The 21,874-nt window shown below is 52.5% G+C and overlaps 2 long non-coding RNA genes across 3 annotated transcripts; both read left to right on the plus strand.

Annotated features, from left to right (window-relative positions):
- The first annotated feature begins 302 nt into the window (after positions 1-302).
- LOC124527725 (uncharacterized) lies at positions 303-14,981 on the plus strand. Of its 2 annotated transcripts, none has more exons than XR_006965957.1 (2): positions 303-1,545; positions 14,254-14,981. It is a non-coding gene; the product is annotated as an uncharacterized LOC124527725 (long non-coding RNA). The 2 variants fall into 2 exon arrangements; XR_006965955.1 differs by lacking the exon at positions 303-1,545 and adding an exon at positions 13,789-13,888.
- On the plus strand, positions 5,829-9,681 carry LOC124527731 (uncharacterized). The gene is made up of 2 exons (XR_006965958.1): positions 5,829-6,711; positions 6,797-9,681. It is a non-coding gene; the product is annotated as an uncharacterized LOC124527731 (long non-coding RNA).
- Positions 14,982-21,874: the final 6,893 nt, after the last annotated feature.

The following is a 21,874-nucleotide window of genomic DNA, read 5'->3' on the forward strand; positions in this document are numbered from 1 at the left end:
CAGACTAATGCAAGCATATCTCGCACCACCCACATGGTGCCTGGAGTGCTAACAGTGAATATACGGACTCTGATCGTAGATTTGTCATTTAGCAATTGCTTGCTATGTGCTTGACATTGTTGGTCACCTTGGCCTTTACTTATTGCCCCTTGTGTTATGGTGTTGTTCCTTCCCTTTTATTTTTTTTTAATTAAAATTTTTTTCCAATGTTTATTTATTTTTGAGAGAGAGAGAGAGAGAGAGCTGGGGAGGGGCAGAGAGAGAGGGAGACACAGAATCCGAAGCAGGCTCCAGGCTCTGAGCCGTCAGCACAGAGCCTGACGTGGGGCTCGAACTCATCAACTATGACATCATGACCTGAGCCAGAGTCAGGCTCTTAACTGACCGAGCGACCCGGGCACCCCAGTTTCCCTCCCTTTCCTTGGTGAGTTCTGGGCTATAATGGTAGGTAGCCTTGGGTGTCGCCATGAGGACACATGTGGTGTCAGGCGAGCTGACATACTGTCACTGAGGAAGGCCCCCAGTAGAACCTGGCTACTGCTTGGTTTTCTCTGCTTCACTCTCTTAGGATTCACCCAACTTGGATGGGTTGTATTTCTGCTTCATTGCATACTGGGGGCGCGTAGAACCTTTGGGTAAAACCTGATCACCTGTCTCCTGGGTTTGCACATTAACCACCGTGCATTTGGAACAGGCCCATCCCAATGGCGAACTGTGCCGTGGGGGCACTCATGTCACAGGAGTTGAAGGAACAGAAGGAAGGAAGTCCCATCTGGAGAGCTGACTTCCAGTGATACCACTTTTTTCCATACCCACCTCGTTTGAGCCTAGGAGATTCTAGAACCGTCTACCTTGAGGAGGTGATACCTTGCCTCACTCACTACCTGCTTACATCCCAATGGGAAGCTGAGCGGTAGCTGGAAACAGGATATGCTGCCACATGTCCATCGCCATGGAAACTGTATTTCTCCCCCCGTGGTCACAGGTGGCCTATTTTGCATTGCCGTGTGGTTGACCCTACAGGACTGCTTGTTACGGGGCAGCATGGCTGTACCCATCACATTTCTCCACACGAGACGCAAATTCTCCTGGGTAGACACCAGTGCCGCCAGAAAACTTTTCAGGTGTGGCTTGAACTTCAAAGTGGAGTCAATTTGCAGAAGGAGCCCTTAATCTGTGAACACAAGCCACTAATTTCCCCCTTCTTTTCTAAACACAGTCCCAGGGAGGGTGTGATTACCGGGCAGACAGCAGTGCGGGTCGGCACCACTTTGCTGAAGAAGCCGAGGCTGATGGGTAGACCTATCAGCCGTCAGTGGTGCTAAAATTAGACTAAGAAGATCAGTGCTCCATTCTAGAATCAGTGACTAATCTGTTTATTATGTTGGTCCAGCAATTGAACAAGTAGTTTTTCCTCTCTTGATCTGCATCTAGATAAGAGCTGGAGAATTAGACCGGCCTCAGACATCGGGTCTAGAACAGGTTCAAGAACGAGGGCTCTCAAATCCATTGTCACCAATAGAAATTTGTCACCTGTAGCTTCAGGTACAGTTAATATATTTTATTAACGTATTTATTATGTTTATTTGTTAAAATACATTTATTATGTTAATACGCTAATATACTTTCTCCGTTCCTATGTCATCTGCCACTTCCCCCTTCAGTCTTATCTTCTCCCATCCTGCTCTCCCTCGTTCCTTTCCTTTACTCAATCAGTACATCTGTTTTTTAAATGTTTGTTTATTTTTGAGAGAGGGGGAGGGGCAGAGAGAGAGGGAGACACAGAATCCCAAGCAGGCTCCAGGCTCTGAGCCGTCAGCACAGAGCCAGCTGCGGGGCTCGAACTCTTGAACGAGGAGATCATGACCTGAGCTGAGGTCAGGAGCTTCACGGACTGGCCCCCCGGGTGCCCTTCCGTCAACACATCTCATGTGCCAGTTCCGTGCTGGCCTCCCGCAAACATGGAAGCTCACGTTGTCGTCCTGGCTGGGCTCCTTGCCTTGTCGGGGCATCTCCACTCGACACATGAACGCTGCTAGAGGCTGGGATGGAAGTTTGGGCAAGGGGCTGAGGAAGCACAGCTGAAGGCCAGTTGGTGCAGGACTCACGAGCGTCGGTGGGCTTGCTCCGGAGGGGTGCTGAGTGCGTTCGCGAAGGCTGCCGAGGACCGGCCGGCCGAAGGGCCAGGAGGGGTCAGGGTGCTCCGAGACCGAGGAACGGCACACACAGAGACGCGGACCAGGACACGGCGTGTTTGGGACACACAGTGGCTCCTTGCGATGGAGCTTGGGGCCCAGTGGGATGTGGAGGAAGGGAGGCTGCAGACACGGGCAGAAGTCAAGACCTGAAGGGCCTGAATGCTGCCACCATGAAGTCTGGACTTTGTTGCAGCGGGAGCCCGGGAAGGACTTGAGAGGAGGAGGGGATGGCCGCTGCTATGCTTGGAGATGTGGTCGGAGACGTGGCCGGTGACGTGGTCAGAGACGTGGTCGGAGACGTGGTCGGAGACGTGGTCGGTGACGTGGTCGGAGACGTGGTCGGAGACGTGGTCAGAGACGTGGTCGGAGACGTGGTCGGAGATGTGGTCGGAGACGTGGTCGGTGACGTGGTCGGAGACGTGGCCGGTGACGTGGTCGGAGACGTGGTCGGTGATGTGGTCGGAGACGTGGTCGGAGACGTGGTCAGAGACGTGGTCGGAGACGTGGTCGGAGACGTGGTCAGAGACGTGGTCGGTGATGTGGTCGGAGATGTGGTCGGAGACGTGGTCAGAGACGTGGTCGGAGACGTGGTCAGAGACGTGGTCGGAGACGTGGTCGGAGACGTGGTCGGTGATGTGGTCGGAGACGTGGTCGGAGAAGTAAGCGTTCCAGGAAACCTGCCAGGAGGCCACTGCTCAGTCCCGACAGGAGACCAGGGTGTCAGCAGCCAAGCGGCTCTGGTAGAAGATATCTCCCACGTAGAATCCACTGACCTTCGGACCAAATGGGCCAAGGGAGGGAGGAGGACTCTGCGATCCTCTGAGCACCTACGGAGGTTTCTTGCTAAGGAGCAGACAGCTCACACGGAGCGGTTTTAAAGGCCATGACACAGCCCCAGTTCCACCCAACGTCTTCCTCGCTGGATTCCCCAGGAGTCTGGAGGGCCAACGTCAGTATTTCATGTCTGCACACACCTAAAATGAAAACCTCCCTCGCGGCGATCAGACCCTCAGAGGAGGCGATGGGGCCGCTGCAGGTGGATGGACACCGGCGGCCGGTCCACCTTGTACGTGGCCCGGGTCCCGCACGCCTTCTCCCAGTGTTCCGCAGGAAGGGACTCTGCCCCCAGCACAAAGCACGGATGCAGAGACTTGGAAACAGCATGTGGTCTAGACACACAAGAGAACACGGGCCCACGAGACCGTCCAAAGTCTGGAAACAGCAAGGCGAGGGTTGAACACATCGATCAGAGGTTCCTCCGGTCCATCAGAGGCCCCAAGTGGCGATGGTCTGCTCCGGACGAACGGTCGCAAATGTGGCCTTTGCCCTTTGGATCACCTGAAGGACGAGCAGAATTGCCTAGAGAAGAAGCGTCCTCCCGGCTGCCCCGGCTGCGAGGGCCGCATTCAGCCCCCCAGCGGGGAGGGAGCGGGACTCCGGGCCACTGGCTGGTGTGCATGTTGAGACGCAAAGGGCGGCAAATTCGTTTGCCGCGAGCCCCAGGAGAGCGGCAGTGGGGGCGTGGCGGGGCTGGTGACCCTCCCTTCCAGTCTTTCGGTCTCAAATGTCCAGCAGCGGGTCCCACTGCTTTCCTTGGCCACGTCTGCAACTTGCCCAGGCCGTCCACCCACGCTCATGGCCCATCCATTCCTTTCACGGCAGCGTCCGGCCACACGCCACAACCTCCCCTCACTTAGTGACTCTCCGTGACTCAGCATCTGTCTGGAGGCCGAGTCAGTCCGGCGTGAGGCTGGCAGACTCGAGAGGGAGCGGCTGACCCTACAGAGGGCCCCTCTGGGGCAGGCATCCCCACCTCGGGCTCTCCTGGTCCCATACCGGTGAGCAGAAGTCGGGAGAAGGCAGTTTGGGGGTCCAGAAAGTCCTGAAGGATTTGCAAACGAAGCAGGTGCATCCTGAGAGGCGGGAGCTTCCGTATTCTGCAAATCACACATTTTTCGTTCATCTGCATGTGTGCTGGGGGCTCCCGCCGTGAATACAAGGGGGCCCGAAGGCCCCTGGTCTCCCTCACACACACGGTGTGCTCGGAAAGACCTCTCTGGTGTGGGTGGAAGAAGGACTTGACGCTTAGTGAGTTTTTCAAGTTTTCCCTGCTGGAATTAAGTTAATGCAGCAGAATTATAATATAGAAGACATTTGCATATGTGTCTATATGCATGTATAAACATATGCATATCCCTATATGTATACATAGGCGTGTGTCCCTTGAAAAATTTTTTAAAAAGCATTTCGGGAAGAAATTGGCGAGGAAACCCAGCACACGCCTCTGGCAGGGTGGGCGGACAGGTGACTGCCGCCGGTGTCCCCCGGGTCCACGAGTGCCCTGCAGGCCCGTGCTCAGCCACCAGGGCTGGCCCCAGTGGTAGTCTCTCGTCCACGGGCTCTGAGCTCCAGGGATGGGGATGGGGATTGCTGGAGGGTGATGGGGCAGGGGGAATGGGGCGTGTGACTTTTCAAATGACAAACACACGAGAGATTCGTCCCCAGTTCTTTCACTGTGGCTTTGAGGCCACTTGCACGGAACTGGACCCACGCTACAGTCTACGTGGTGAGCCCACAGCGGTCTCACCCCTACAGGCCACCGCTGGTATTGCCGGCGGAGAGATTCTGGACGGGACTCAGACCGTGGGAGCCCTTGGTGGCTTAGCCGAGCCCAGCTGGGTGGGGACACGTCTCCCCAGTGGGCAATCCGGGCTTTCTGCTCTGCTCCCCACACTGGCTTTGGGCCGCAGCCACGGCCCGGGGCGGGATTAACTCTCTCAGCAGGGGTCTGCTCGGTTTATTAGATGAATAGCAACATTTTCTGGTAATCGTTTAAAAACTTTTTAAACATTTATTCATTTTTGAGAGACAGAGAGACAGAGTGTGAGCAGGGCAGGGGCAGAGAGAGAGGGAGACACAGAACCCGAAGCAGGCTCCAGGCTCCGAGCTGTCAGCCCAGAGCCTGACACGGGGCTCGAACCCACGGACCATGAGATCGTGACCCGAGCTGAAGTTGGACACTCAACCGACTGAGCCACCCAGGCACCACCCCGGTAATAGTTTTAATGCTCCGTTATTTCTTCTGTGTTTAATTTTTTTTAAATGGCTTACAAGATTTTGGTAAAATAGACATCATAAAAAATTGACCGTTTAAGTGCACAGTTCAGTCGCACTAAGCACAGTCACACTGCCGTGCGACCGTCACCACCAGCTGTCTACAGGCTTTTTTTCTTTTTTTTAGCTCGCAAAACTAAAACCCTGTCCCCAGCAAACACTAACTCTCCAGCCTCCGGCAACTGCCGTCTACTCTCTGTGTCTGTGGGTATGACGACTGTGGGGACCTCACAGAAGTGGAGACCCGCAGTATTTGTCCTTTGTGAGTGGCTTACTTCACTCAACGTAGTGTCCGCCAGGCTCATGCACGTTGGAGCAGGAGACAGACTCCCCGCCCTTTCTTTCTTTTTTTTTTTATTAACTTTTTTTAAAATTTATTTTTGAGACAGAGAGAGACAGAGCATGAACGGGGGAGGGGCAGAGAGAGAGGGAGCCACAGAATCGGAAGCAGGCTCCAGGCTCCGAGCCGTCAACCCAGAGCCCGACGCGGGGCTCGAACTCACGGACCGCGAGATCGTGACCTGAGTTGAAGTCGGAGGCTCAACCGACTGAGCCACCCAGGCGCCCCTCCCCGCCCTTTCTAAGGCGACTGCCGTCCCATTAGAAAGATGGGCCACGTTTGGTTTATCCATCCAGCTGTTGGTGGACACTTGAGCTACTCCTACTTTTTTTGCCGTTGTGAATAGAGCTGCCGTGAACAGGGGTGTACAGACAACCTCTTCACGTTTTCGCCTAATATGACGTTATTTCATGCCCCGCTCTGAGACGAGAAAACTCTGCATTTAGCTCCGCTCCTTCTCCTTCTTCCTACAATAAATGCCTCTGATCTTGGGTAATAACTCTTTATTAATGTTTCTGAGAACCAAGCCTGCACTTTTCCTTTTTCAAGAGCTGAATAATAAGACATATTCTGGTAAAGTTCTAAGGATGCTTGAAACCAACGGGACATCATTTCACCCACTAAATTCTCGGGTATAACCACTTCAAAGGACTTTTTAAGCATGAGCCCCATTAATTGCAATTGGACCACACCACTCAAGTACACAATTCCAACCCTCTGAGCCCTATAAGGGTGGCCCACACACCATCTTTGTGTGTAACCAGCTGGGGGGGGGAAAGACACCCCATGCATACTGCAGTCTCCGGGCCGTGAGGAAACGTCGACCTGGGGAAATCTCACTTGCCGTGCTGGCCAGAACAGTAAAGACAACGTAAAATTTTTAGCGGGGTAACAAACCAAGCACATTGCTTCTCATCAAGGCCCCACTGACTCAAGAGGGTGGACTGAAATGGATCCCTGTATGGTCCATATACCAGGTTCTCAGGAAGCCTTTGACTCGGCAAATCGGTGGGCCCCCGAAGACCAGAACTGGCGTCACTGAGAGGTCATGGCCAGCAAGTAAGTCACGGTGGCAAGAGGGAAACCGCGTGGCAGGTGAGGTGTATGGGTACAGGAGACCAGTGTTGCTCTGGGTTTTGTGCAGGTCTGTGCAGTGTGCTGGACGGTGTCATGGGGCCCCTGAGCTCCAAGGGATCACCAGGTGCCTGCAGGAGATCCAAGGGCTTGAGAGTGATCAGAGGTCTCCACCAGCCTTGCCAGCAGCGTCCTACAAATCAGCCTCCAGTATCCGCCCAGGTAATGATGACTACAGGTCAGCCAGAAGGCCTCTTGTTCTCCTAACGTGACCACAGCTGGGACCATAAAACACACTTATCAAATTTCAATGAATAGAAATCCTACGATGTCTGCTCTCAGGCCACGATGGCATTAAATTAGTAACTAATGGCAGAAAAAAGAGAAAGGCCGTAAGTTGCTGATATCAGACATCAACAAGATGTCCTGGACATTAAAATGACAATAAAAGAATACCATGAGCGACTGTATACCCACAGATTTCATAACCTCGAGGAAGTGGACCCATTCTTTAAAGGACACAATTTAACAAAGCTTATGCAAGAAAAAATGAACAATCTAGAGTCCTATTTCTATGAATGATATTGAATCAACCATTAATAACCTTCCAAAACAGAAAACACCGGACCCAGATGAATTCACCTGTGAGTTCTACTAACCACTTAAGGAAGAAATTATACCAATTCTCTACAATCTCTTCCAGAAGTGAAAAGCAAAAGTACGGCCTCCGAATTGATTCTGTGGGCCGGCATTACTTTAATACCAAGACCAGACAAAGACGTTGCAAGAAAACTACAGACCAACATCTATCAGGAACACAGATGCAAACATTTTCAACAAAATGTTAGCAAATCGAATCCAATAATGTCTTCGGATAATTACACACGACAACCAAGTGGGATCTACCCCAGGTATGCAAGACTGGTTCATATCCTCTACAAGATGCCTTCACCCAACATCATGCCTCATGGTGAGAAACTTCAGTCCTTCCTGTTAAAATCGGGACCAAGGCAAGGAAGTTCCCTCTCACCACACATTTCCAATGTGGTACTGGAAGTCTTAGCTAGTACAAGAAGACACGGGAAGGAAACCCTAGTGGTTTAGAACAAGATGTATTTATTAGATCAGTTTCCGTGGGGGAGGGATGCAGGCTGGATGGTCTGTTCGGGGTCTCTCAAGGTCGCTGTGGACTCGTGCTGGCCCACACAGCTGCCCCAGCTGGGGGGTGTCCTTTTCTGGAGCCCAGGGTCCCTCTTCTGCCCACGTGGTTGTTGGAAGAATTAATCTCCTAGCAGTTGTAGGCCTATTCACACTCAGAATCTCTCCGCCTTCAGGGTGGGCTCCGTCCTTTTCAGGCTCACCTGCTTAGGTCAGACCCACCTGGACCGTCTCCTTTTTGATGAACTCCAAGTCAACTGATTAGAAATCTAATCATGAGCGATGCGTGGGCGTCGTTTTAAAATTGTGCCTGCCACCGTATGTGTTTCTCATAACCACGCAAGGCAAGAAATTCACCACAGCCGAACGAAAGAGGCTCTGGAATCTAGTAGTTTAAAGGTTCTGCCCTGGAATCAGCCGGCTTGGGGAGGTATTGCTGAGCTATCGGAGGAAGTTACGCATCCTCCCCGGCTCTCCTATGTCTACGATGCGGACAAACACCCATGCCCTGGATTTCGTGGGGTCCCAGAGAGCCCTTACCGAGCTCATCCATGTGAAGTCTGGCTGGTGCTTGGCACCCGCTGAGTCAGAGTGAACGAGCATCTCTCACGACTGTTTCCTCGGTGGCCGCAGGGTCGCGGCCGCAGGTGCAAGGTTATCTTGTGCACGCAAATCCCACCACCATGTTGTGCTGGGAGGGAGCCAAAGACCTTACGGGGCTTGGGATGGGAATTCCCTAAGCCAAGCACACCCTGCAGGAGGGCCTGAGGGGTGAGCCACAGCGAGGGTTCAGGGACCCAACAGCCCCTTGTACGTGGCCGAATCGTCAGCCAAACTGGGCTGGGTGGAGCGTTAGTCATGGGACAGGGGCCAACGTGGCACGGCAAACACACGCACGTGAGGCTGCTCCTGTCCCCACTGCCGGCTTTGTGCTTTGAACAAGGACGACTGGTGGCTCTTCTGGGGCCATCGGGGCTGAATCTTGTCTCCAGATTTCCCGGGCTCTCCTCCTGCTTCTCCTACCGGTCCCGCACCAGGCCTGACAGGAGTGACTTAAGCCGCTTTCCTTCTGAGAAACAAGTTGCATAAACCCCACTCCCTGTATGGCCCCATGCGGGTTGAGTTACTTAAAAGCTCTGCTTTGAGTCAATCAAAACAGGGCCCGCCCAGGAGGGCGCTCATTAGCGGATGCTGGAGCAGCAACTTCTGATGTTAATTACTGTTATTGGGATGTGTTCATTCAGAGTGGTGAGAATTATTTTGCAAGAGGCAGTGTTTATTAAAATGCAAATTGTCCCATGCCAGCCTCTTCCCTTCCAGCTTTGGAAATCAAAGAGAATTCTGGAGCGCGTGTTTATTTTAAGACAACTTTTCCCACCAACCTAGCCTGTGGCTTGCAGGTGAGGTCTTGGGATGCCTTATGCCTTTTGGCAGTGGGCGCTCTCTCGTTCTGAATTACCCTTTGAAAATGAAGTACCAGCAAGTAAGGCCTTCAGACCAGTTCCGGCCAGAATAGGGAACACTTATCTCTGACGTCCAGACCCGTGCCGGCCCCCGTGGCTGCCACCAGCCACGTGTGGTTACTGAGCGCCTGAAATGTGGCTGGTCCAATCGACACGTGTTCTGTGGGTCAAATACACGCCGAGATTCAAAGACTTACTGTAGAAAAAAGACAGTGAAAATTAATTCATTAGTGGTATTTTTTTTTTGAGGGAGTTTTAAGGGGGGTCGGTACTGATTACGTGTTGGAATTATAATATTTTGGCCTCACTGCATAAAATTGCTTTCCTTGTGAAATTTCCCTGTGTTGCTCTTTGTGTTATAAATGTGGCTTCTAGAAAGTTGATGATTACACCTGTATCTCATTTGCTCGTCCTGTGGCTCAGGGCTGTTCCCGATGGAGCGAGGGTCCTGGTTCGACCTATGCCTTCTTGTTGAGAATAACCTCCTTCCCGGGCTCTCTGCCTCCCGCGTGGCCGCCCGCAGCCCTCCCACCCCCGGACCAGAGGGCTCCCGCTGGCACAGCGTCGGGGTCACGCTGTATGACTGCCGTCGTCCGGGCCCGTGCTTGCTTGCCCGCTGCACCTTCTCGCCTGCCAGCCACCTCTGTGTCCTGGCCCCGGAGCCCCGCCACGCCTGTGGTTTCCCCAGCCACCTCGTGCACCTCCATCATCAAGTCTCCTGTGACCCCTTGTCCTTCCCCCAGACCGCCTCCCTCTACGCCTCCCCTGTGTCCTCGATGCCCCTGCGTGCGGACAGACTCAGGGGCTCCCTCTCTTGTCCTGACACGTCCTTATGACCCAGGGACCCTGCATCGAAACCCTCTGCTCCCCACCATCTCCTCTGGCCGCTCCTCTAGGGAAGGGCGCCGCATCTTTTCATCTGTGTCTGCGCGTCAAGCCGTAAATATTTGTCAAACACAGTGGAGGGGCCGGAGGGGAGAGCCCTTGGTGCTCACGTTACGTGTCTGTACCCACGGCGTGCAGCAGCAGCTGGGTCCCTGCAGGCTTTGTTTTTATTTTTATGTTTAATCATGACTTTCTTAATAGCAATGGAAACCAGGGTGGGGAGCGAACCCAGTGGCACTCTTTGCAGGTGGGAAGGAGCCCCAGGTGCTCCTTCCTCCCTCTCCAGCCGTCCGGTGCCCCTCGGGTCACGCCGGCTGGCGGTGGGGGGACACTTGGCGTTAGGGCGGGTTAAGCTGAGGCACCCAGCGCCCCTTAGCCACCTTCTGGGACGGCCGTCCCGAGAACAGAAAGCTCAGAGGGCGATTGGCCGTTGGCCCGTTTTCCCAGGAGATAGAAATCTCCGTTGTGCCACGCAGGCCAGCGTCTGTGTGGTTTAGTGGCCAGTCTGTCTGGGGTTGTTGAGGCCACGTTGCCTCACCCCACGGCTCCCTGGGGCTCCCCCACGTGAGGAGGCGTCAGCTCCCGGCGGCGGCTTGGGCCCCATCTGCCCTCCCTGTGCTGGAGCCCTGGGCCGGGCTCCCGGAGCAGGTCAGCCATGCGGACAGGGTTCTTGGTTCGGGGATGCGCCCCTCCAGAACGCTCCTATGTGGAAAGCTAAGTGAGCAACCTGCTGGTTGTGGCCCATTCCGGCCCCGAGAAGGGGGCTCCCTGGGGACTGGCTCTCGGTCCCTACAAGGCATCAGCCGACACTACTCCACTGAAAAGTCTTTGCTCTGTAATGTGCTTGGCTCTTGGGTTTTCGGGAACGCACATTTTGGTAGATGGAGACCCGGCTTTGGTCAGAAGAGCAGAGAAAATCTGGCCTGTCCGGCAACCCAAACCCAAACCATACGCAGAGTGGACTCTCTCACTTACCCGCCACACTACCAGGACGCGGCGCGTGGAAAGCCGCAGGGTGGGGAAGACAGGTGTCGCGCAGTCGGGCAGGTGGGGCTGTGGGGGGCGAGCTAGAGGCTCGGGCACCGCGGGCCTTGTCCTGGCTTTGGCCAGCCCAGCTCTCCCGGGGGTCGCTGCCCACGGGGCCTCACCGCGGCGTCACTGTGGGGCCGCCCATCACCATAACGCAGTCCTCCATCAGGCACTCTCAAGGTTGCTTTTTGCTCAGCGAGACCGGGTTTGGAACTTGAAGATCTACCTACTTTTCCTCTGAGAGATCCAGGTGATTGTGAGGCTGTGGGTCGGGCCACTGGGCAGCCCGGTCTAAGACCTCCACGGCCCTACGCCCAGCCACCCTCCTTCCCCTGCAGCTCCCAGAGGGACGGATGGGAGCCCCGGCAGGCCCCGCGGCCAGGGGCCCCGGGCAGGCGTGGTCTTAGAGCCGAGTACACAGCAAGCATACCTGCTACTCCTTCGGAGTCTCTATGACTCAGGTTTTCCAGGGTTTCCTTGTCTTTTTTTTTTTTTATAAAACATTTTATTTATTTCTGAGAGAGAGAGAATGTGAGCAGGGGAGGGGCAGAAAGAGAGAGAGAGACAGAGGATCTGAAGTGGATTCTGCACTGACCGCAGCGAGGCCGATGTGAGGCTCGAACTCACGGACCGCGAGATCATGACCTGAGCCGAAGTCAGCTGGCGAACGGATCCCGGACCCTCCGGGCCCTCAGGGTCACATGACCCTTCAGGCCTCGGATTAACCATCTGTAAAATGAACACAGGACCCTACATCGTCTCAGGCCCAGCCTCTCAAACCGAATTATTAAGCCCATGAACAAATGGAACCTCCACGCAGAATCGGTTGTCAGAGCCCAGGGAGCCCACGCGCGCTCCCGGCGGGGACGGCAGGTCGCACCGTCTCCCCACCTCGTTAGCCACCGGCCACCGTCTCCCGTCTCCTGCTGGATCTTCACAATGTGAAATATCGTATCTTGGAAAAGCACAGTTTTGTCTGTAAGCTTGTGGTGGTTTTGGACTGATTGCGTTTTATTTTTATTTTAAAAACTTTTTTTTAACGTTTATTTATTTTTGGGACAGAGAGAGACAGAGCATGAATGGGGGAGGGGCAGAGAGAGGGAGACACAGAATCTGAAACAGGCTCCAGGCTCTGAGCCGTCAGCCCAGAGCCTGACGCGGGGCTCGAACTCACGGACCGCGAGATCGTGACCTGGCTGAAGTCGGACGCTTAACCGACTGAGCCACCCAGGCGCCCCATGGACTGATTGCATTTTAAACAGGCCGCTGGTTTTCGGACTTCTGCCCTTGTGACATCAGAGTGTCCCCAGTCGCCAAGTGTCTGGTTCAAACAGGCGATCCGCTGTGCTGTCTTGGTAAATCGGAACGCCCAGCCCGATTTCTTCCTCCCGTAAGCTGAACGGATGGCGGCCAGCACGTCGAATGGAGGTGCTCGCCTCCGGGCCAGAGGCAGGCTCTGTTCTGTTTTCATTTCGGGACAAGCCAGGTGGATGTATTAGCATGTCTGTGTTTACGCTGAGGTTGGAAGTTTGGGCGGGAGCGAAATGATATCATGTTTAAGATGTAATTATTAATCTCACCACGGCTGATAATAGTCGCAACACAATATTTTCGCATGCCTTATCTCCCCGGATCACGCCGAAAGCCCGATGGGGGCCGGTGTTTTTGTTTATTGATGAGGATCCCAGTTCTCAGAGAACCGAAGTGACCTTTTCAAGGCCGCTCGACTGCCAGGCTTACGACCTGGGTGTTCAAGCTGGAAACTGTTCACTTCATCACGTCTGTGCCTTTACGGACGTGTCGGTGACCGTTTTGTGGTGACTCCAACAAGCAGAAGTCAAGAACGCAGTGGTCTAAACACTTAAAGCCAGCAAGTTTACAAAACTGCTAGTAATTTTTTTTTTTTTTTACCTTAAGCCGTTCCTCGAATAAAGATGGTTAGTGTTATTCCACATCGACGGGCCGCAGTCTTCATTTCCGCGGACTTCTGGAGTCAGCCGTAACCATTTATTCCTTTAACAGCAACCTCTGCATTTTACACAAGTTCCTTCTGAGAGCGAAGAAACCTGCCTGACACGCCCAACTGATCATAAAGATCAAGGTTTCCCAGACTCACCCTCCACAACTGAGTGTCTGAAAAAGTCTTCAAGTGTCTTATCTTTAAAAAAAATTCTCTATCGGCGGCTTTAAATTTAGTTGAAACTCACCTCCCCCCCCCGAACCCAGGCTGCTCCTTTTGGGGGTCGATGTTCCCCTAAAAGGGTTTCAGCTTGCTCCACGACCCAGAAGGGCGTCTGTTAGAAAGGACTCCGTTAACTCACAGATCTGGCTGAAATACGGAGGGATGCCCCGTGCGCTCCTCACCACTGTTGCGGCAAGGCCGTGGGGACGGGACGCCCTCTGTGTCTGGTTATCCCGATGAGGTTTTCACTGTGTCCTTCAGGTCAGTGCTCCTGGCTGGGCTTCAGAGAAGGATCCGTGTCGGGGCGGGAAGCTCTCACCAGCCTAGGCTCCTTTACCAATGGCTGAGACACCAGAAGAAAGCGTGAAGGGCAGGACATGGGGTCACAGCGAGCCCAGTGAGCTGGCAGCATCTGTGGTCAGCCAATCAACTTGTGAAGCTTCCGGTAAACTTGTCCCAGGATACTCCCCTGCTAGGGCTGGAATGCTTACCTCACAGGAGTGAGGCGCTTTTCTCTAAGGGTCTGATATCAAGCATTTTGCAGAAGTAAGCCAGAATCATCAATAATAGGGCACAACAGACTGAAGTATAAGAGTTCTACTGGATTTTATTATTTTATTTATTTGAGCCTTCTCTCTTTTCCTCTTGGTAACAGTAGCTAAAGTTTTATCTATCTATCTATCTATTTATTTATTTATTTACTTAGTAAAGCAGCTCTTAGTTTCATTAATTCTTTCTATGGTCTTCTTAGTGTCCATTTCATTGAGTTTTGCTACTTCTTTCCTGCTACTAACTTTGTTCTCTTTCCAGTTTCTTCCGATATAAAGGGAACCCTCCAGTACTGTTGGTGGGAATGCAAACTGGTGCAGCCACCTCAGAAAACAGTGTGGAGTCTCCTCCAAAATTAGCAAGAGAGCCACCCTACGACTCAGCAATTCCACTCCCGGGAATAGATCCAAAGGAAATGAAATTAGGATCTGGAAGAGAGTCCTGAACCCCATGGTCACTGTGGCAGCATTCACAGCAGAAGGTACGGAAGAAGCCCGCGTGTCCGTCCGCAGATGAGTGGATAAAGACGGTGTGGTGTACGTTCAAGGGAATATCACTCAGCCCCGAGAGAGAAGGAAATCCTGCTGTCTGCCACGACACGCATGGACCTTGAGGGCATTATGTTAAGTGAAATACGCCAGAGAGAGACAAATGTTGCACGGTCTCACTTATGCGTGGCTCTTGAGGTCGGTAAAAAGGTGCAAAGCGTCAGCTGAAAGATGAGCGAGGCCTGAGGATCTAATGTATGTTATAGGGACTGTAGTTGAGAACATTGTGTTGTGTGATTGAAATGCTCACAAGAGTAAAACTTAAATGGTCTCGCCAAAAGGAAAATATGTATATAGGTGAGGTGGTGAATGTGCTAATTAACTAGATGGAAGGATCCTTTCATTGTGTATACAGGCTTCAAATCATCACGATGTGCACTTGAAGCATCTTACAATTTTATTTGTTACTTACACCTAAATAAAGCTGAAAATAAAGTGAAATGAATGCTCATGTACATTTTGAGCATAAGAAAGAAATAAAAGAATCAATAAAAATGCAACAAAAACAGAAAGACAGCGGAAGACGTCTACTCAAAAAGAGAGAGAGAGAGGGAGAGAGAAGGATGGAGAGAGAGACCAGAGAGAGGAAGAGAGAGAGAGGCAGAAAGAGAGAGAGATGGGGAGAAAACGATCTACAAGAGTCAGTTCTCACTTTGGATCGTTGGGAGTGAGGACACAGCGTGGAGGGCAATGCCTGCCCCGGGCCCGTGAGGAAAGGGGACCAGAAATGAGCACGGCTGGTGAAACACACACGTGCACACATGTGCACACGCATCCTCATGCACAGAGACCTACAAATTCACACACGCGTTCGCCCACGCAGAACTCACAGCCCCCACAGATACACCTTACACACCCAACCGGGAAAGCGGATTTTTGGATTTGGCTTGTAAACTGTTCAAGTAGGAGCTCACCTAGAGGCTTGCGCAGGGTGGGGCCTCAGTCCTCTGCACAGCGTGGGCTTTCCAGACGTGGCTAAGCTGGTCTGCGAGCACAGGGTTGAGACCTATTCAGGTAACTCCGTATATTTTATCGTGCCTCTCTCCGCGGAAGTCCGTATTGGGTGGCACGGATGGCTGACCCTTCCCTGGAGCGACCTGGCCGCGCTGGGCCTTCACACGCCCCGGCTGGGCCCTCCCTTCTCGAGGGCACCCCTTGAGGCTCCTGGTGCCGGGTCCCCGTCTCTGCCTGCCCCCCAGGATCCCCACCGGCGTGCAGGTGGATGGAATCCCGACAGCCGACTTGCTGTCCTGTTGAAGTTGCTTGTCCCCACCCGAGTGAGGCTGGAGCTGACCCTGAGATGCACGAAGAGGGTGTCACCGATGAGCAACCGGAAGGGCTTTCAGGGTGGGGACCGTCGAGGGGGGCTAGGCAGAGGCGGGGGCACGTCCCAGAGACACAGTTCCGGGGGTTCCTGCCGGAGGAACAGAGGCCCATGGGCCTGAATTACAGGCTGTAGGACGGAAGCCCACATGCCCCCCTTTCCCTCTTGGTTTGACAAGCGGTGTGCCCCTCTCAGGTCGCGAGGCATCTCTACTTGCCCCGTGAATGTCTGTGAAGGAGCGGGGAGGGGACAGAGTCACTGCTTCCTGACACTCACGAATTCTGTCCCTCTGTTAGGGCTTGTTATGGTTTTCTTTCAAAGCCACCTGCCACACGCAAATAAACACGATCACCCTCCCCTCGATGACACAGTGCGGAGCATAATGGCAGGAATATACGAAGGGTGACCGGATCTCGCAGATCAGTTTCGTGGGGCTAGTGAGAACTGGCAGGGATTCGGGCAGCCTGCTGCCAGCTCCCGAGCTACAGACAAGTGGAGTCTGCTTGGTGTCGTAACCGCACAAAAGATCGGCGCTAAGCAGACTGATGGATACACAGACGAATGCGGAAACACATACGTACAGGTACGCGCGCGCTTTTTTAAGTTGACGTCGCACGGAGCTAAGGATAGCTGCCGTGAGATTTCTGGAAAGATTCTAGAACTTCACAAGGGCTGTGGAGGGCGTGCTGGCCTCGTTCCCGGTGGGCACTGGCCGCCAGCACAGCCCCGGCCGCCTGCAGACCGCTGGTGCGCTCAGGGGCTCAGGACGGCTCACACGCACCCCTCATGACATTTACAGTCGCTGAGTTAAGTCACCTGCCGTAACCCACCCTTCTCGCCACCCTGGTGCCAATGGGGGCTTCTACAGGGAGTCTGGGGACCCAACTAGATTCCAGCCCGGAGTGTGGGTTCTCAGGAACGTCTCTGGAAACATATGGTGACTCCACCCGCAGGAAGTCTAGCCAGAGGACAAAGCAGGGGCGACTCTCCTGCTTGTGTCTCTCCTCGGGGCGGGTGGGGACGTCATTCTTCATGCCCAAATTAGTGTTCCCCAAGATGGCCGGATTGATTCTGGGACAGAAAATTATTCTGAAGGTCTAGAGTATAACTGAGCGATTGAACGACGGTCTCCTGGAGTACGGTCGTGAACCTCCCACGGGCCCTATGATTTCTTGCTTGGACCGTTGCAACAGCCTCCTGGCCGCCGTCCCGCCTGCCCGGTCACCCTGACACCCACCCCACGGAGAGGAGACAGCTGCACAGGCCATAAAGGAAATATTAATCCCACACTTGTAGGAAACAGTGGGGCTGACTTTATTCCAGGGAACCCACAGAAGGGGTTTTACGGTGGGCTCTGTTCATAGTATAACAAGAAGGGGGATGTGTAGCCGAGAAGCGGGGTGGGGGTTGGGGGAAGCATCGGGGCTAAGGGGGATTCTGGTTGAAGGGACCTAACAGGATTCCTGCTGAAGGCAGGCCAGGTGATCAGACATCCCCAGGGTGCAGGGGGATGAGGGACCAGTTCGGGTAACCGGGTGACTAGACCTCGGGGGTGCGAGCTTTCTGGCTAAAATGGTTCAGCAGGATTCTTGCCAAGTTTGGACAGCGCAGAGCCCCCTAGTGGTCACGAGGCGCTCAGAGGCGCCCGAGCACAGTTTGGGCAGAGTCGCCTTGACCCTCCACTTGACTTTGAGAATCCCATTTGCCATCCACGAGGGAAGGGACAGCCGCGTGGAGCAAGCTGTTGTCAGGACTCTGGGACATTCAGGCTGCAATTGAAAACAAAGGGCCCACACCCTCTAAGAGAGGGCGGGCTTCCCAGGGGGTCCCCTGGACCTGTCCTGCAGCCTCCGCTCCCTGTGACAAGGGTGTGGAGGTCCCGAAGGGGTGCAGAGTGGTTTTCCTTCCCAGGGTGTGTTCGCCCCGGTGAGTGTCAAACGGGGGGGGGGGCGGGGAGGGACTTTTGAGAGGATCTCCGGAAAGCTGGGTGTATGCACCCCTTGGCCAGTGCCTGCCCCTGGCTGTTGGAAGCTCAGACTCGACGGCTAGCTTCAGGTTTCCTGAAAGCAGATTGGGAGACCGAGCAAACGTGGGTGCGTGGGTGGGGGCCCACGAGAGGTGTCCCGGGAGAAAACACCCAAGAGCGGGGGACAGCCCCATGCAGTCCTTGACTCTGCTGGGGTCACAGGGACGTAGGGTTGTCTTTTGCAAACCTGAGGGAATATCAGCTCAAATCCAGAGAGACAGAGAGGACAACGGTGGGTGCAGGGGGCTGCGGGAGGGGCCCTGCAGGGGTGGGGAGTGGCTGTTCAGTGGGTAGGGAGATTCAGTTTGGGAAGATGGAAAAGTTCTGGAGATGGTTGGAGGTGACGGTTGCACAGCCTTGGGAATATACTTAACGGAAGGTAAAAAGTGTATTGATCTATACGCTTAGAAAGAGTTAAATGGAAATTTCATAGGACATATATTTTAGCATAATTAAAGGAAAAGAGAGACAGCATGTGGGCACCAATGTCCCACTGGAACACTGCCAGTGAGATAAAGAAAGATAAGGCGTCTCCCTCTCCACTGGGCTTTCTGTCCTGCCTGCCCCGGGAGACCTGAGCCACACAGGGAACGTGCAAAAGGAAGAAGGTCAGGCCTGATCCCCTCCCCAGGGCGGGTTTTGAGGGTCGGTCCTGGAACCCCAGAGCTCCAGAACCCTGCTTGGAGTAAGAGGGGCTGAGGCTGAGAACAGAGCCTGGCCATCAGCCAGGCGACTGACACCTGCAGGCTACCTTGACGGGCCTCAAAGCTGCCCCAGATCCCTTCTCGAATCTGAGAAAAGGGAGATTTTGACATGTGGGGTGCAAATCCATTTCATAACTTTGCCCTCCAAGTTACACAGATATGACTACCAAATTTCTCTTTTCTGTTCTCTTTTTTAATTTCACAACAAAAGATAACCCAAAGTCAAAGGCAAAGATTAACTGGGAAAAACACAACTCTAGCTAAAATAAAGGGTTCCTATCAGCAATGTGCCAGGAACTTTTGTAAAGTGAAAAGGAAAGTTAAATAATTTACAGAGAAGTGGGCAAAGCCTAGTAATAAATAATTCACAGAGGAATAAATGCAAATGATTGATAAACGTATTTTTTAATTTTTTAATGTTCATTTTTTAAAAAAATTTTTGATGTTTATTTATTTTTGAGAGACAGAGAGACAGAGCACAAGTGAGGGAGGGGCAGAGAGAGAGTGGGAGACGCGGAATCCAAAGCAAGCTCCAGGTCTGAGCTGTCAGCACAGAGCACGACGTGGGGCTCAAACTCACAAACCGTGAGATCATGACCTGAGCCGAAGTCAGAGGTTTAACTGACTGAGCCACCCAAGCGCCCCATTTAATGTTCATTTTTGAGAGTGAGAGACAGAGCGTGAGCAGGGGAGGGGCAGAGAGAGAGAGAGACAGAATCTGAAGAAGGCTCCAGCCTCTGAGCTGTCAACACAGAGCCCGACGTGGGGCTCGAACCCACGAGCTGTGAGATCGCCACCTGAGCCGAAGTCAGATGCTCAACTGACTGAGCCACCCGGGCGCCCTGATAAACATAATTTTAAAAATGCCAGCCCTCACATTGGAGGCATGGCAAACCAAATGAGAGTAAGGAAATCATCTTTTGCCCATCTTCTTGGCAAAAATTATGTGAACGACAGCCATCGTTGGTGAGGATATAAAGAAAAGAACATTTCACACATTTTTCTGTTATATAGTTACACACACTCTCTTTCATATAGTCGTCCCATTTCTGCTCCCTATTGCACAGCAACAAACCCATTTGCACACCGTCATAGGTATAATGATATCGCAGCACAAAACCACAAATCCTTCTAAAGGGAAACGTTTGGATAAATTGGCTGCGTACCTTCTAGGGAACGGTATCCAGATATTAAAATATTGTGTTAGAGCTACTTTTATTGCATTATAGGGATGTCCATGTTGTGAAGTAAGGAGAGAAGTTGCGTAGATAGATAGATGATAGATAGATAGATAGATAGATAGAGATAGATGATAGATAGATAGAGGTAGATAGATAGAGGTAGATAGATAGATAGATAGATGATAGATCGATAGATGATAGATGTATTTGTCACGATCCCTTGTTTACAGCCTCAGCAGACACGTGGCATCCGGGTATGTCTGCACATGTCTGTAAGTGAGGGGCTGGGCACACTGAAAGGTGTGTAAGTTGCGTACCAGGCTGTTCACACTGGTTCCACGACAGTGTTAGAAGAAGAGAGGGGAAAGAGACAAGAAATCAAGGGACTGAAACCAAGTGGGGGATATAAATATGTGTCAAGCAAAACTTCTGATTGCAGGGAGTCCGTTTGGCAGATTTCTTTACATAAACAAAAACGAATATGCACCGTAGAGCAAGATACAAGAAAAGGAGGAAAAAACATTGATTTGATTAAAGAATAAATGTGTGGGCTTCCAAGGCCTGCATTTTTTTTATATTAAACTTATTTTGGATGAATTTTAGGTTTAACAAGCAAGTTCCAAAAACATTAGAGTTCCCATAGCATGCCCTTTACGGAGTCCTTCATTGTTAATATCTTCCATGATCACAGTGTAGTTGTCAGAACTAAGGAATTGACCTTGGCACATGACTATTAACTAAACTGAGGATCTTACTTGGAATAACCACGTTTTCTATAAAAATGGACTCTCAGTCCCCAGGACCCAGGCTAGGCAAGCACACCGCATTTTGTCAGGTTACCATGGCTTTTTTTTTTTTTTTTAACGTGAAATTTGTTGTCAAATTGGTTTCCATACAACCCCAGTGCTCATCCCAACGGGTGCCCTCCTCAATGCCCATCACCCACCCTCCCCTCCCTCCCACCCCCCACCAACCCTCAGTTTGTTCTCAGTTTTTAAGAGTCTCTTGTGGTTTGCCTCCTTCCCTCTCTATAACTTTTTTTTCCCCTTCCCCTCCCCCATGGTCTTCTGTTAAGTTTCTCAGGATTCACCTAAGAGTGAAACCATATGGTATCTGTCTTTCTCTGTATGGCTTATTTCACTTAGTACAACACTCTCCAGTTCCAACCACGTTGCTGCAAATGGCCAGGTTTCATTCTTTCTCATTGCCACATAGTATTCCATCGGGTACCATGGCTTTTTAAGACTTACCTGGGCTGTGAGGTCATAGCAGCCTCTCCATGCTCTTTGGTCTTCAGGGCTCCGTCACCACTTTGGTCTATGTTTGCGACAAAGCAGAAAAGTGGTTTCGACCGCCTCACCATGTTTTTCCAAGACACAGAAGGTCATTCTTCATGTGCCTCGGTCTCCCTTTCTAAGGGGGTCTGTCTCAACACCCACCTTCGTGGTGATTCGGTGTGCTCGTGTCGGTTCCAGATCGATCTGAAAGGCCTTTGCCCGTTTCCTGCGAGGTGCTGGGCCAAGTCTTCCAAGAGCTGCTGATTGCTGTCAGTCTCTCCCATGCTGAGCCATCCCCTCTTTCTGAAGAGTTCGGCCCAGCCCTGTGCCCCCAGCCGGGCGTAGCTCAGTGCCTTGGACCTCAGGTGAGGGATCTATTAAAAAAGGAAAAGAAGGAGGAAGAGAAAAGTCAAGTCAAGCCCATCTTCCAAGTAGTAGCCTTGTTGCTATTATTTCTTGGTCTTCAGTGAGGACTAGAGGGGCACTCGGCGCCCCCAAGGTAGGGGCGCCTCGGTGGCTCAGTCGGTTAGGCGTCCGACTTCGGCTCAGGTCATGATCTTGCAGTCCGTGGGTTCGAGCCCCGCGTCGGGCTCTGTGCTGATGGCTCGGAGCCTGGAGCCCGCTTCGGATCCTCTGTCTCCCTCGCTCTCTGCCCTTCCCCCACTCATGCTCTCTGTCTCTCTCAAAATTAAACATTAAAAAAAGGTCAATTTTATGTCATGCATATTTTAGCACAATTAAAAAAAGAAAAAACAAGTGTCTGAAAATAATCTTTGGAGACCAGTCTGCACAGCGTCGGAGCGCTCTCTTGTCCTCGGCGAT

Source organism: Lynx rufus, unplaced genomic scaffold (genome assembly GCF_022079265.1).
Source record: "Lynx rufus isolate CCGP_SWC_20201006 ecotype Redwood Valley unplaced genomic scaffold, mLynRuf1.p SCAF_10, whole genome shotgun sequence".
In the NCBI taxonomy this organism is placed as follows: Eukaryota; Metazoa; Chordata; class Mammalia; order Carnivora; family Felidae; genus Lynx; species Lynx rufus.